The sequence below is a fragment of the Nicotiana tabacum genome, chromosome 4 (assembly GCF_000715075.1).
Source record: "Nicotiana tabacum cultivar K326 chromosome 4, ASM71507v2, whole genome shotgun sequence".
In the NCBI taxonomy this organism is placed as follows: domain Eukaryota; kingdom Viridiplantae; phylum Streptophyta; class Magnoliopsida; order Solanales; family Solanaceae; genus Nicotiana; species Nicotiana tabacum.
The window spans coordinates 101868483-101882086 of NC_134083.1; the positions used below are offsets into that span (position 1 = coordinate 101868483).

General features: G+C 42.8%; 1 long non-coding RNA gene and 2 other non-coding genes across 3 annotated transcripts; all 3 read right to left on the minus strand.

Annotated features, from left to right (window-relative positions):
* Positions 1 to 11260: 11260 nt before the first annotated feature.
* Positions 11261 to 13220, minus strand: LOC142180352 (uncharacterized). Its single transcript, XR_012708870.1, has 2 exons — positions 11945 to 13220; positions 11261 to 11822 (listed from the first exon to the last, which is right to left on the minus strand). It is a non-coding gene; the product is annotated as an uncharacterized LOC142180352 (long non-coding RNA).
* Positions 12132 to 12209, minus strand: LOC142180534 (small nucleolar RNA SNORD36). The gene has a single exon (XR_012709152.1). It is a non-coding gene; the product is annotated as a small nucleolar RNA SNORD36 (small nucleolar RNA).
* Positions 12827 to 12967, minus strand: LOC142180509 (small nucleolar RNA U19). The gene has a single exon (XR_012709130.1). It is a non-coding gene; the product is annotated as a small nucleolar RNA U19 (small nucleolar RNA).
* Positions 13221 to 13604: the final 384 nt, after the last annotated feature.

Sequence of the window (13604 nt, forward strand, 5' to 3'; positions counted from 1 at the left end):
CATGAAATATAATCACAAGAGAGTTAAGAACACTTACCCCAAGTTGTGTGAAAAATTTCCTCTCCAAAATCGCCCAACCCGAGCTCCAAAATCCTAAAAATGGGTGAAAATGCCGAACCCTTGAATTTAAGGTTCTGCCCCAGCGATTTCCGCATCTGTGGACAAGATTTGCGCACCTGCGCATCCGCTTGTGCGAGCAAAACGTCGCATTTGCGGACTCTACTCGCCTGCCCAGTTTTCGCTTCTGCGCTCACGTAGATGCAAAATTTTCCCTCGCACCTGTGACCAATGCCTCACAGCCCTCTGCCCGCATCTGCGCTCCTTCTCGCGCAGGTGCGATTCCGCACCTGCGAAGCACCTTCCGCACCTGCGCATCTCGCTTCAGTGGACCCTTGCTCGCACCCGCGACAACCTTTCCGCATATGCGATTACACCAGAAGGCTTCAGTTCCAGTAGTCTTCCAAATTCAAAAAATCAATCCGTTAACCATCCGAAACTCACCTGAGGCCTTCGGGTCCCCGTCCGAACATACCAACAAGTTCCATAACATAACTCGAACTACACATAGATTCAAGCCTAATAAATGTCTAAATTTCCAAATTCTACAAACGACGCTGAAACCTATCAAATCACGTCTTATTGACCTCAAATTTTGCACACCAGTCACATTTCACTTTACATACCTATTCAAATTTCTGGAATGGTATTCCGACCCCGATATCAAAAAGTCAAACCCCCGGTCAAACTTCCTAAAATTTTAACTTTCGGTAATTCAAGCCAAATTCCACTACGGACCTCCAAATAAATTTTTCGGACACGCTCCTAAATCCAAAATCATCATACGAAGCTATTGGACTCAGCAGAATTAAATTCCGAGGTCGTTTACATATAAGTCGACATCCGGTCACTATTTTAACTTAAGCTTTAAACCTTGGAACTAAGTGTTCTAATTCATTCCAAAACCTTACTGGACCCGAACCATTTGCCCCGGCAAGTCACACAACCACTGTAAAGCCCAATTTAAGCAGTAAATGGAGAAACGGGGTTGTAATACTTAAAACGACCGGTCGGATCGTTACAAGGCTGCTTTCTCATCTCGGTCGGCCGGTGAGAAACCGGTGGTGGAGCCACGCCTTGAAGGACTCGTTCCCGGGGGATGTGTTATCGATTCCGACTTTAAGGTCGAGAAACCCTCATCGGTTGCTGGTCTATGTGAGCCGATATCGAGATATATATGCTCGATACCCAAAAGCCTTCTTGATTTGGTGAAGAAAGATTGTGGTTGGTAAAACAAAGAGGTTGTGATACCGGCACCGGAGGAAGCGATCACTACCCGCGTGTAAGAGTACTTGAGTGTTTACACTTATCCTTTCACGATGGGCCCCCTCGATCCGGTCATCATCGACTTCTGCAAGAAGTACTAAGTGACCCTCGGCCAAATACATTCTTCTTTCTGGAGGATTGTAATACTGCTCCGTTACTTTGTGAGAAAAATCGACGGGCTTCCCTTCACCCTCGACCACCTCGTGAGATTATATAGCCCTCATCTTTACCAAGGTGGGTTGATAAAGCTTCAACGTCGGGCCACCAAGGCGTTCACCTCGAGCATAGATTAATACAAAGATTGGGGTTGGATGAGCCGATTTGTTCGAGTGAAGACCTCGGACCTTATCCCAGCTGAGAGTATGCCATTTCCCTAGAAATGGAATATGAACCGTAAGTGTGATTCCGTTTTTAGTTTTTGTTGTTTTTACTTCTTCATATTTTCTTATCAGTGTTTTTCTTGACACAGTCATTGCTTGGATGCCGGGTGCAGTTCCCCATTTCGAGAACTGGGTTAGGAGCCTGGTTTCGACGTCAACATACGTCGAGCGCGCATGGCGCGATTTGTGAAAGGGCCGGTGGGAGGCTCGTACTCATGGTAAACCTTCCTCTTGCCTCACCGATCCGTTCAAGTCTTTTTTCAGGCATAAGTTTTACTTACTTTTCTTTCTTTGTAGGTCTCGAAAAAGATGCGGTTATAAGACCCCCATCAGGTGATGAAGAAGTTTTACCGCCTATCTCAAAACCGGAGAAGGTGATTAAGAGAAAAAGGGCCTCGGACTCTGAGGGTCAAAAACCCAAAAAGAGAGCGGCTCGTAAACCCAAGGTGAACATAATCCCTTTGACTATGGAGTCGGTCCTGAGTCTAAGGGATGAAGAAGAAGAAGAAGAAAGTGATTCCGGGTTGTTGGCCCGTGCACGGGCTAGCACCGATACTCAGAATACTTCGGTATCGGTAGGAGTTTATAATGCTCCGACCAGGTTTGATGAGGTCGAGGAGGGGACTTCGACCCAAGTTCCCGAGCCGAGGGAGACCGAGGATGTTTTACCTCGGGACGAAAAGACCATCGAAGAAGCTGCGGATGGCGGTGTGCAAACCGAGCTTGAGGCTCCCCAAGTCGGAGGCGACACCCAAAAAGACCTACTCGGGAAATAGAGATCGAGGATTCCCCTCTTTCCATTCTTTCTCCCAATTGATGATATGTGACGCTCAAGTTGTGGAGACTTGTGACAGAGAAGGAGCCCATGGAGGGGAGGATCCTTTCCGTGGTTATTTTATCGGGGTGGAAGATGTCACCGGTCCGAGTGACTTGGAGGCTCCGAAGAAGAGCTCGAGCGAGGTGGGAGCACCTTGCCTTTTTAACGAAGCTCAACAGGCCCTGAATCGGGTAAGTTCATACTTTCTTTGCCAATTTTCATACTTGTATTTTTCTTTCTTTGTATAATCCCTTCTTATTTTTGTAGGCTTCTATGCTTCATCACGAGGCATTTTTCCAATCCCGAGGGGAGATAAGCCGGTACGAAGCCGAAGTTCGAAGGCTTACTAAGGAGAGAGATGCCTTAAAGCTTCTCAGTGAGCAGAGAGAAGGAGAAGTAAAAGGACTTCGGGCTGAGTTGGAAGCATCTCGGAAAGAACAAGTTGAGCTAGTCGAGTAGGTAAAACAAATCTTTGAATTTAATGATATTGACTCGGGAGTGATGGCTAACAGTTCGGTCTCGCAGGTCGAGCAAAAGTTTGATGTGATCAAGAAACTTCGTGTTGAAGTGGACGTAGTGAAATCGAGGCCGAGGAATGGAAGAAGAACATTGACCGCCTCGCCTTAGAAAAAAGAGACTGCCTGAACTCAACTGGCTTCGGCTGAGACCCAAATCCTAAGCTTGAAAGAGAAAGTCTTGGTGCAAGCCAAGAAATTGAGGAGTTCCATTCTCGGTTGGGTTCAACAATTTCTGATCGAGGGGCTAGCCACAAAACTTATAGCGGCCAAATCGGAGGTCGAGAAGACCATGGCCAATGCTGGTGCAATGGTGGCCATTTATCGATGTGATGCCGAAGCTGCTCAGATTTGAGCAAAGAAGGTCGCCGAGGCTGCTCAGGCTCGAGCAAACTAGGTTGCCGAGCATGTTAAGTGCCAGTCTCGAAGGGAGACTCTCAAATAGATACATGCTCGTGGCTTCGAGCTTACAACCGAGATCGAGAAGGCTAAGGAGCTTGAAGCCGAAGCCAGAGTGTTGGCCTTTCCTGATGATGATGATACCGGGAGTGTGATCGGATCTGAAAGTGAAGAGGGCCTCGAGGTCGAAGACGCTGCTCTCGGAGCGGACTAAGTCTTTTAGTATTTTTTGTGTTTCTTAGAAGACCGTTTTGGTCTTTTGTAAAGAAATTTGATTGGGCCATGATGCCCTTGTAAATGGTTTTTGACATGCATAAAACACTTTCTTCCTTTCTGCCTTATAGAATTGTGAAGTTGTTTTCTAAGGCCGGGGTTCAGATAATTTGATCAAAACTGAACTAGTGTAGCCCTTAGGCCTTTTGATCGAGTGAGTGTTTGCTCGAACTCGAAGTAAAAAACAACCCTTAGGCTTTATGGTCAAGTGAGTGCTTGCTCGAACTCGAAGTAAAAAATAGCCCTTAGGCTTTATGGTCGAGTGAGTGTTTGCTCAAACTCGAAGTAAAGTAACAACCCTTAGGATTTATGCTCGAGTTAGTGTTTGCTCGAACTCGAAGTAAATAACAACTCTTAGGCTTTATGATCGAGTGAGTGTTTGCTTGAACTCAAATTAAGGTAGCCCTTAGGCTTTGTAGTCAGATGAGGGTGATTTAACTCGAATTAAGGTAGCCTTTAGGCTTTGTAGTTGAGTGAGTGTTTGCTCGAACTCGAATTAAGGTAGCCTTTAGGCTTTGTAGTTGAGTGAGTGTTTGCTCGAACTCGAATTAAGGTAGCCCTTAGGCTTTGTAGTCGAGTGAGGGATTGCCCCAAACTCGAAGTAAAGTAACAACCCTTAGTCTTTATGGTCGAGTGAGTGTTTGCTCGAACTCAAAGTAAAAAATAGCCCTTAGGCTTTATGGTCGAGTGAGAATGATTTCTCGAACTCGAAGTAAAGTAGCCCTTAGGCTTTGTAGTCGAGTGAGGATGATTTCTCGAACTCGAATTAAGGTAGCCCTTAGGCTTTGTAGTCGAGTGAGGGTGATTTCTCGAACTCGAATTAAGGTAGCCCTTAGGCTTTGTAGTCCAGTGAGGATAATTTCTCGAACTCAAATTAAGGTAGCCCTTAGGCTTTGTAGTCGAGTGAGGGTTTGCTAGAACTCGAAGCAATGTAGCCCTTAGGCTTTATGGTCGAGTGAGTGTTTGCTCGAACTCGAAGTAAAAAATAGCCCTTAGGCTTTTTGATCAAGTGAATGTTTGCTCGAACTCGAATTAAGGTAGCCCTTAGGCTTTGTAGTCGAGTGAGGGTGATTTCTCGAACTCGAATTAAGGTAGCCTTTAGGTTTTGTAGTCGAGTGAGTGTTTGCTCGAACTCGAAGTGCGAAACAGCCCTTAGGCTTTATGGTCGAGTGAGAATGATTTCTCGAACTCGAAGTAAAGTAGCCCTTAGGCTTTGTAGTCGAGTGAGGATTATTTCTCGAACTCGAATTAAGGTATCCCTTAGGCTTTGTATAGCTTGATCTCGTTGATTTTTCGAATGGCAGTCCCCGATTTATGGGGTAATCATTCGAACTCCGGTCATGGTCGGCCTTTAAGCCCGTTTACATAATAGATCAAGAACATAAAGTAGAAGAAACTTTCTGAGATATGAGATATCGGTAAATAAGAAATTTCACTTTATAAGTCATTATACACGCGTTCATGTTTTGTGCCAAGGCTCAAGCAAACTACGCAGGCATGGTTCATTTGACCATTTGGCCCTTACAGATTTTTCCTATCGAGACCCTGTTGCCATCAAGTAATTTCCTTGCATCGAACATGATATATTCAAGGGAAGTGCCTCCCAGTATTCGAGGTTGATTGTAAAGAGGCCTCGGATACTATTGAATTGTTCTAAGTTAGCACGATCAATGGTTGCCTCATTAAAACTCTCGCCGAAAAACCCATTTGGGACAAAACCGGTCTAAGGGAAAAAGAGTGCAACGTGTGCTTTCAGACCTAAAGGCTTCGAGTTGAAGAATCCATCCATGTTTCTGGTCAAATACCTGCAAGGGTTAATTTCGAAATACAAATGAACATGGGAGGATCGTACCTTAGCAGTAGCATCGTTTTAGGTACGATACGTTCCAATTGCTCGTTAGTTGTTTGCCGTTTATCACACCGAGCTTGTAGGATCCTTTTCTGACGATTTTGAGAACCTGATACGGTCCTTCCTAGTTCGAACCCAGTTTTCCTTCATTCAGATTTCAGGTGTTGAGGGTGACTTTCCTTAGCACCAAGTCCCCGATTTTAAAATGTCGAAGATTGGTTCTTCGATTATAGTACCTTTTGATCCGCTATTTTTGGGCGGCCAATCGAACGAGAGCGGCTTCTCGTCTTTCGTCCAACAATGTAGGCTTGTATTCGTGGTCTCGTTATTCGACTCATTTGTTGCATATCGAATCATGATGCTAGGTTCTCCGACCTCAACCGGGATCAGAGCTTATGCACCAAAACCAACGAGAATGGCATTGCTCCGGTACTAGATTTCGATGTTGTGCGGTATGCCCATAGGACCTCGGGTAGTATTTCTCTCCATTTTCCTTTGGCGTCGGTCAATCTCTTCTTAAGATTTTGGATGATGGTTTTGTTGGTCGATTCGGTTTTTCTGTTCCCGCTGGGATGATACAGTGTTGATAGGATCCTTTTGATGTTATGATCCTCGAGAAATTTAGTTACTTTGCTGCCGATAAATTATTTTCCATTATCACATACAATCTCGGATGGTATCCCGAATCGACATATGATGTGGTCCCAAATGAAGTATATCACTTTTTTTTCTCTGACTAAAGCATGTGCTTCAACCCATTTAGAGAAATAATCAGTCATAAATAAAATAAACTAAGCTTTACCTGGGGCCGATGGGAGGGGGCCGACAATGTCCATTCCCCATTTCATGAAAGGCCATGGAGATAAGACCGAGTGGAGTAGCTCCCCAGGTTGATGAATCATGGGCGCATGTCTTTGGCATTTGTCGCATTTTTGAACGAACTTCCTACTCTTATTACTTTGTGGAACAGCGAATCGGCACTGAAATAATTTCCGCAACTGCCTTCGTGAATTTCCCGTAGGATGTAATCGGTATCTCCCGGTCCTAAACATATTGCCAATGGTCCATCGAACGTCCTTCTAAACAGCGTTCCATCTTTGGACAGGGTGAACCGTGCTGCCTTTATGCGCAGAACTCTCGATTCCTTTGGATGTGATGGAAGCTTCCCGTTCTTGAAGTACTCTATATATTTGTTTCTTCAATCCCAGGTTAGACTCGTGGAGTTTATCTCGGCCTGACCTTCTTCGATCACTGATCTTATGAGTTGTACGACAGTCACCGAGTTGAGTTCGTCATCTTTGACCGATGAACCTAAGTTTGCAAGGGCGTCGGCCTCGTTTTTCTGTTCTCGGGATACATGTTGCAAAGTCCATTCCTTAAATCGATGTAGAGTCACCTGTAATTTATCCAAGTACCTCTGCATTCGATCTTCTCGAACTTCGAAAATCCCGTTAACTTGGTTTACCACGAGGAGGGAATCACACTTAGCCTCTACGACCTCCGCTCCCAAGCTTCTAGCTAGTTCGAGACCTGCAATCATGGCCTCATACTCGGCCTCATTATTAGTTAATTGCGTAATTTTGATAGACTGTCTAACTACATTACCTGTGGGCGATATTAGTACGATGCCTAGTCCGGACCCCTTTACGTTCGAGGCACCGTCCGTAAAGAGGGTCCAGAATCTCGGATAGGTACCCGATTTTATCAGTAGTTCTTTTTCAATCTCGGGTACGAAGGCCGGCGTAAAGTCAGCCAAGATTTGAGATTTGATAGCGGTTCGGGGTCGATACTCAATATTGTACCCGACGATTTCTATGGCCCATTTGGCCAATCGACCCAAAAGCTCGGGTTTGTGCAAAATACTTCAAAGAGGATAAGTTGTTGCAACATGTATCGGATGACATTGGAAATATGATTTTAGTTTCCTAGAGGCACTTATTAAAGCAAGCGCTAATTTTTCTAAGTGTGGATACCTAGTTTCAGCCTCGCCTAAGGTCCGACTGACATAATAAATAGGGAATTGCATACCTCGTTCTTCTCGAACCAGGACTCCACTTACCGCTATCTTCGAGACAGCTAAGTACAAGTAAAGATGTTCGTCCACTTTCGGGGTATGAAGCAGAGGCGAGCTCGATAAATACCGCTTCAGTTCCTTCAAAGCCTACTGCATTTCGGAGTCCATGAAAAGTTGTTTTTCTTCTTATGTAGTGAGAAAAATCGGTGGCTCCTATCTGAGGATCTCGAAATGAATCGTCCTAGGGCGACTATCCGTCCCGTTAGCCTCTGCACGACCTTTACATTATCTACTATCGTGATGTCCTCGATAGCTTTGATTTTATCGGGGTTGATCTCGATTAGATACCATAAAACCAAGAAACTTGCCCGAGCCAACCCCGAATGCACATTTTTCGGGGTTGAGCTTCATATTGTACTCCCTTAGTATGTCGAAAGTTTCCTGCAAATGCTTTAAATGGTCCTCTGCTCACAGGGACTTAACTAACATATCATCAATATAAACTTCCATTGATTTTCCTATTTGTTTTTCGAACATTCGGTTTACTAGGCGTTGATAAGTTGCACCAGCATTTTTTAGACCGAATGGCATTACGTTATAACAGTAGGTACCGTACTTAGTGATAAACGAGGTCTTTTCCTGATCCTCCTGGTTCATCTGTATCTGGTTGTACCCGGAGTAGGCATCGAGAAAACTGAGAGTCTCGTGGCCGGTCGTGGCATCGATCATACGATCGATATTAGGCAAAGGAAAAGAATCATTAGGGCATGCTTTATTCAGGTCTTTATAATCTATACACAATCTAAGTTTGTTTCCTTTCTTAGGGACTACCACCATATTTGCTAGCCATTCGGGGTATTTTACTTCTCGAATGGATCCTATTTTAAGAAGTTTGGTTACCTCGTCGTTGATGAAGTCATGTTTGACCTCGGACTGGGCCCTTCTTTTTCGCTTTACCGGATGGAATTTCGGATCCAAGCTTAGTCTATGAGTGGTTATTTCCGGTAGGATCCCTGTCATGTCAAGATGGGATCAAGCGAAATAGTTCATGTTAGCTATAAGAAATTGAATAAGCTTTTTCCTGAGCTCGGTATCTAACCCCGTGCCCAGGTATACCTTTCGCTCGGGCATATGTTCGATTAGCTTGATTTTCTCCAGTTCTTCGACCATCGATTGGGTAGCGTCGGAATCATCGGGGACCACGAAGGATCGAGGGACCTCATAGTCATCATCTTCGCCAGTCTTCTGATTCTCTAGTTGGGTCGAGGCTGATGTTTGTGATTGCTATTTGGTATTCTGTTCTTCTTTCGAATCTGATCCCTTTGTCGAAGATAATGATGATATCAGAATCACTTCATCGACGGCAAACATTTCTTTTACGGCCGGTTGCTCCCCGTAGACCGTTTTGATTCCCTCCGATGTTGGGAATTTCAGAACCCGGTGACGGGTCGAGGGCACTGCTCTCATGTTGTGGATCCCAGCCACGTTTACTGGCAAGATTATCTCGTCCTTAGTAGTTTCACACGCCATATTAAATTTGTTCAGTACCAGGGTTGCGGGAACGACCTGGTCCTGTAGATCGAGTTGCTCTACGACCCTTGATCGAATGATGTTGGCCGAACTACCTGGATCAATTAACACACGCTTTACTTGAGTCTTATTCATAAGTACAGATATTACCAGTTCATTGTTATGGGGTTGCATGATTCCTTCCACGTCTTCGTCACTAAAGGACAAGGTTCCTTTAGGTGTGTAATCCTGAGCCCGAGATCGCTTCTCTCTTACAATAGACATCTTAGTGCGTTTAAGCACCTGCCCTTGGGGAACATCGATCCCTCCGATGATCATGTTGATGATGTGTTATGGCTCTTCTTGTTCGTTTTGTCTATTGAAATCTCTATTTTTGAAATAGTTTTTGGCCCGGTCACTTAAAAATTCTCGAAGGTGCCCTCATTGAATAACCGGGCTACCTCTTCTCTCAACTGTCTGCAGTCTTCGGTTCTGTGGCCATGATACTTGCACATTTAATTGGGATTTCTCTGGGCTGGATCAGACTGCAAAGGTCGAGGCCACTTAGTATCTTTGATGCGTCCGATAGTCGACACGATGGCGGATGCATCGATGTTGAAGTTATATTCTGATAACCGTAGTGCTTCCTTAGGTCTGGTATGCATGTCGAACCCATTCTTGTTCATCAGCTCCCGAGACTCTTGGCCTCGATCACTTCTCCTTTCGCCTCGTACGGAGTTGCGTGCAGGTTCGCTACCCCTACGATCTTCGTTATACGGCCAATATCGATCCTTGTTCGACCTTGGTTCTCGGTCGATGTCCCTTTTAATAACGGACCCAGAACCCAACTGGTCATCTTCGACTCTAATCTTCGATTGATATCGATTATGTACATCGGCCCAAGTAACAGCCGGGCACTCGATCAAATTCTGCTTCAACTACCGTAAAGCCATCAATCTTCGTTCGTTCAGTCTTTGAGTGAAAGCTTGAACAGCCCAATCGTCTGTGGCCGGTGGTAGATCCATTCGTTCCGACTGGTCTAGACTTTTTTAGCATCTCGTTATCTTTTTGCCTTACCTTGAAAAGGTCCGACTTCCTGGTCTCGACTTTTATGGCTCCGGCATGCGCTTTTACGAAAGAATCTACAAGCATAGCAAAAGAATCGATAGAGTTAGGCGGTAAATTATTATACCATATCATTGCCCTCTTTGATAGGATTTCCCCAAACTTCCTCAATAATACGGATTCGATCTCGTCGTCTTCTAGATCGTTCCCCTTAATGGCACATGCGTAAGAGGTAACATGTTCGTTGGGGTCGGTCGTCCCATTATATTTAGGAATTTCGGGCATGCGAAACTTTTGGGGATCAGTTTGGGAGCCGAGCTCGGGGGGAAGGCTTTTGTACGAATTGTTTGGAATCCAAGCCCTTCAATACCGGTGGTGCCCCAGGATCTGATCAACCCTGGAGTTATAAGTTTCTACTTTTTTGTCATTTGCTTCAATCCTCTTTTCTCCTGACTCAATTCGTTTTGTGAGTTCCTCAAACATCTTAATAATTTCGGGATTAGTCCCCGATTCTTGTTCATTTGATCTTACTACAGCTGGCCCTGTTTCGTGGGTGACTTCTCAAGGTAGACCGAGCTCGGCACATTTCGAAAATCATACGCATGTTTATCCCGTCTTCTCCAACATTTTGGGTATTTCGAACTGCAAATCGAGTTCCACCATGAATGCTGTTTTCGAGGTCAAAGCATTGGTTCACCTCATTGGCCACATGTGAATTAACGTTAATTGAATCTACGGCCCGAGCTCCAACGGGATCGGCGAGTGGCCTTTCATCCCCGGTCGCCAGGTTGTTGTTCTCGTCTTGAAGGCCAACTTCGTTGTCAATAGGTAGGGCCATTAATTGAGAGTTCACCGTTTTTAATCTAAAATCAAAGATACTTCCAAGAGCAAGTGTAAAATGGTGTGTTTTGCAAAAATTCGTACCAAATAATCACTATTATCCTTAGCCCACGAAGGGCACCAAACTGCTTACCCAAAAAACGGATAAAGTTGAATTTATACGTAGTTCTAAGGATACATGATATTACTTGGTACAAATCGGAAAAGTAAGTAGAGATAAATCAAATATTGACCGTAAAAAGGAATGAATACAAACCCAAATTGAATAGAGAATGATTTATAAATAAAAAAGATATCAATATCAAAAATCCCAAAAAGGATAATATTTGCTAGATGTTACAAATCTCAATAATTTTTGAATATGAGTGTGTATGAATATATGAATGAATCCAGTCTCCTAAATCAATGATAACCTACTCTTAATATATTAGAGAAATCATACTTTAGATATAATTAAAAACATAGTTAGAATTCCATGATATATTAATTAATTGTTTTTCCTTGATTTCCGTCAAGATTCTTTCCCCAAATGCGGCTACTATAACGGCTCTTTTGTCCCTTGGCTCGAGCCCGAACTCGGCGCTCTCAATCGTGATCGCCCTCTATTCGCTCGACCTCAATCTGGGCTCAATCTCGGTCTCGATCGGTCACTATTTGCTCGACCTCTATCTGGCTCGATATCGATCTTGGCTGATCCCGACCTTGATAAATTTCTAGGGCTCGAACTCAACAGCCCAACTTCACATCATAGCTCGATATTACAATGACGAACCTCGATCCATCATGCATCAATCTTGATTAGTCACACAAAGGGCAAACTCGATTTTGACCATATACACTGACAAACAAGTTTAAAAAAGAATACTTTTTTTACATTCCGTTTTGTTTGAGACTAAATCATAATTGTAGTGATCAACTTAAAGTTTAAAGACAGATTCAACTTGAAGAACATAGACAAACCTAGTTGGAGAATACAGGTCTGCCTCAGTTTCAACAACTGTAAACAATCTTCTGGTCTCCAGTTACAGTTACAAGAACGATCGTTCAAGAATAATTTTTAGTAGAATGTTTAACTTGGCAACTGCGATTGCTTTACTATTCAGCAATATGATTCTATAAAGCAAAAGAAAAAATAAAAGCTAATGGGGTGGCATCAGTTTTAAAAAGCTCGAATTTGGAGCATCATGGTGTAATCAGCCCAAATAATATGAATCATCATCTGCCTCCCATTAAAATTGCAAGAATTAGAATGTATCAGATCTTGACAAAAGAGAGGTCAGTGGCAAAAAGCCCCCCTTGGTCAGATGATCGACTACAATCATTTCATCATTGATCGATCTTCTCTCTAAATGCCGCTAAACTAGCAATTAAAATTAAAGAGTTGATACATTTTTATTCATAAAATATAGTATAAATGTTTGAAATTACCTATACGAAAGGGAAGGAAATCGTTCCTATCCCTCAAACTAATTCAAGAAAGAACAACTCTGAGACTTTCATCTCATCATTTGTTCTTTCTTACTATCTGCCCATGTCTGAACCAAATGGAATTTTCCGCCAGGAATTCTTGAGGCAATTTAATTAGCAATTCACAATACACTTTAGGATGTCAAAAATACCAATTGATCTAAAATTGAACAATCTAATTGGCAATCCACAAACACTTACATTCTCAAAAGTGACACTTCCAAAGGAATACATATATACAAATCTAGTCAGCAATTCATTTAAGTACTATCTAAGACTACAAAAGTCCCATTTCATAAAGTAAGTTTTACGTGCGTATAAATTAGCATAAATCTCGAGAAAAGAATTAGAGTTGAAGACTTGAAGGGGTAAAGAAAATGTCCAAAGCTGCTTGAAGGACAATTGATGAAAAATACCAAAAGAGTCCACTCAAAAGACCTTGGTATAAGTGAGTTCCAAAAGACCCAATCTTTTGGGTTCACATAGTTTAATTTCTGCCTCCTAACTAAGCCAGATATGAAATAGAAACAAAACGTGTTCATATGGCTACTCAAAGAGGCATTACTATTTCAGTATTGAGTTCACAAAACAAACTGTAAATTATGTAATCGATTACAGAGACACTCACAAGAAGAACGAGGAGAGCGAAGGCGGTTGGTTAGTGTCCGAGAAGATTTGGTGAGATTCAGCTGCTGAGTTCTGGGTCCATCGTGAAGATACAAGGAGAGGGTTTTAGGGCTTTTTCATCGAAGGTTCTAGTAACATTTCGTTTTTGGTACCTACAGTTCTCTCTTTATTTAAATTGGGTTCTTAAACTTAGTTTAGTTTCACTTGTTACTATTTGTTTGGACGAATAAGCAAATAGACATCCAACTTGCACAGTTTTGTAAAGTCTGCCTTCTCACTTAAAGCCTGTTTGGCCAAGCTTCTGAAAAGTCAAAAGTATTTTTTTTTTATTAAAAAAAATATTATTTAAAATTTTTAAGGTGTTTGGCCAAAATAAAAAAAATATTTTTAAACAGCAGCAGAAGTAGTTTTTCTGTTTTTGAGGAGAAACTATAAATTCTAGCCAATTCCAAGAAGCGGAAGTAGAAAATTATTTTGTTAAGAAAAAAATAATAACCTTATAATAAATTTATATTTTTTAAATTAT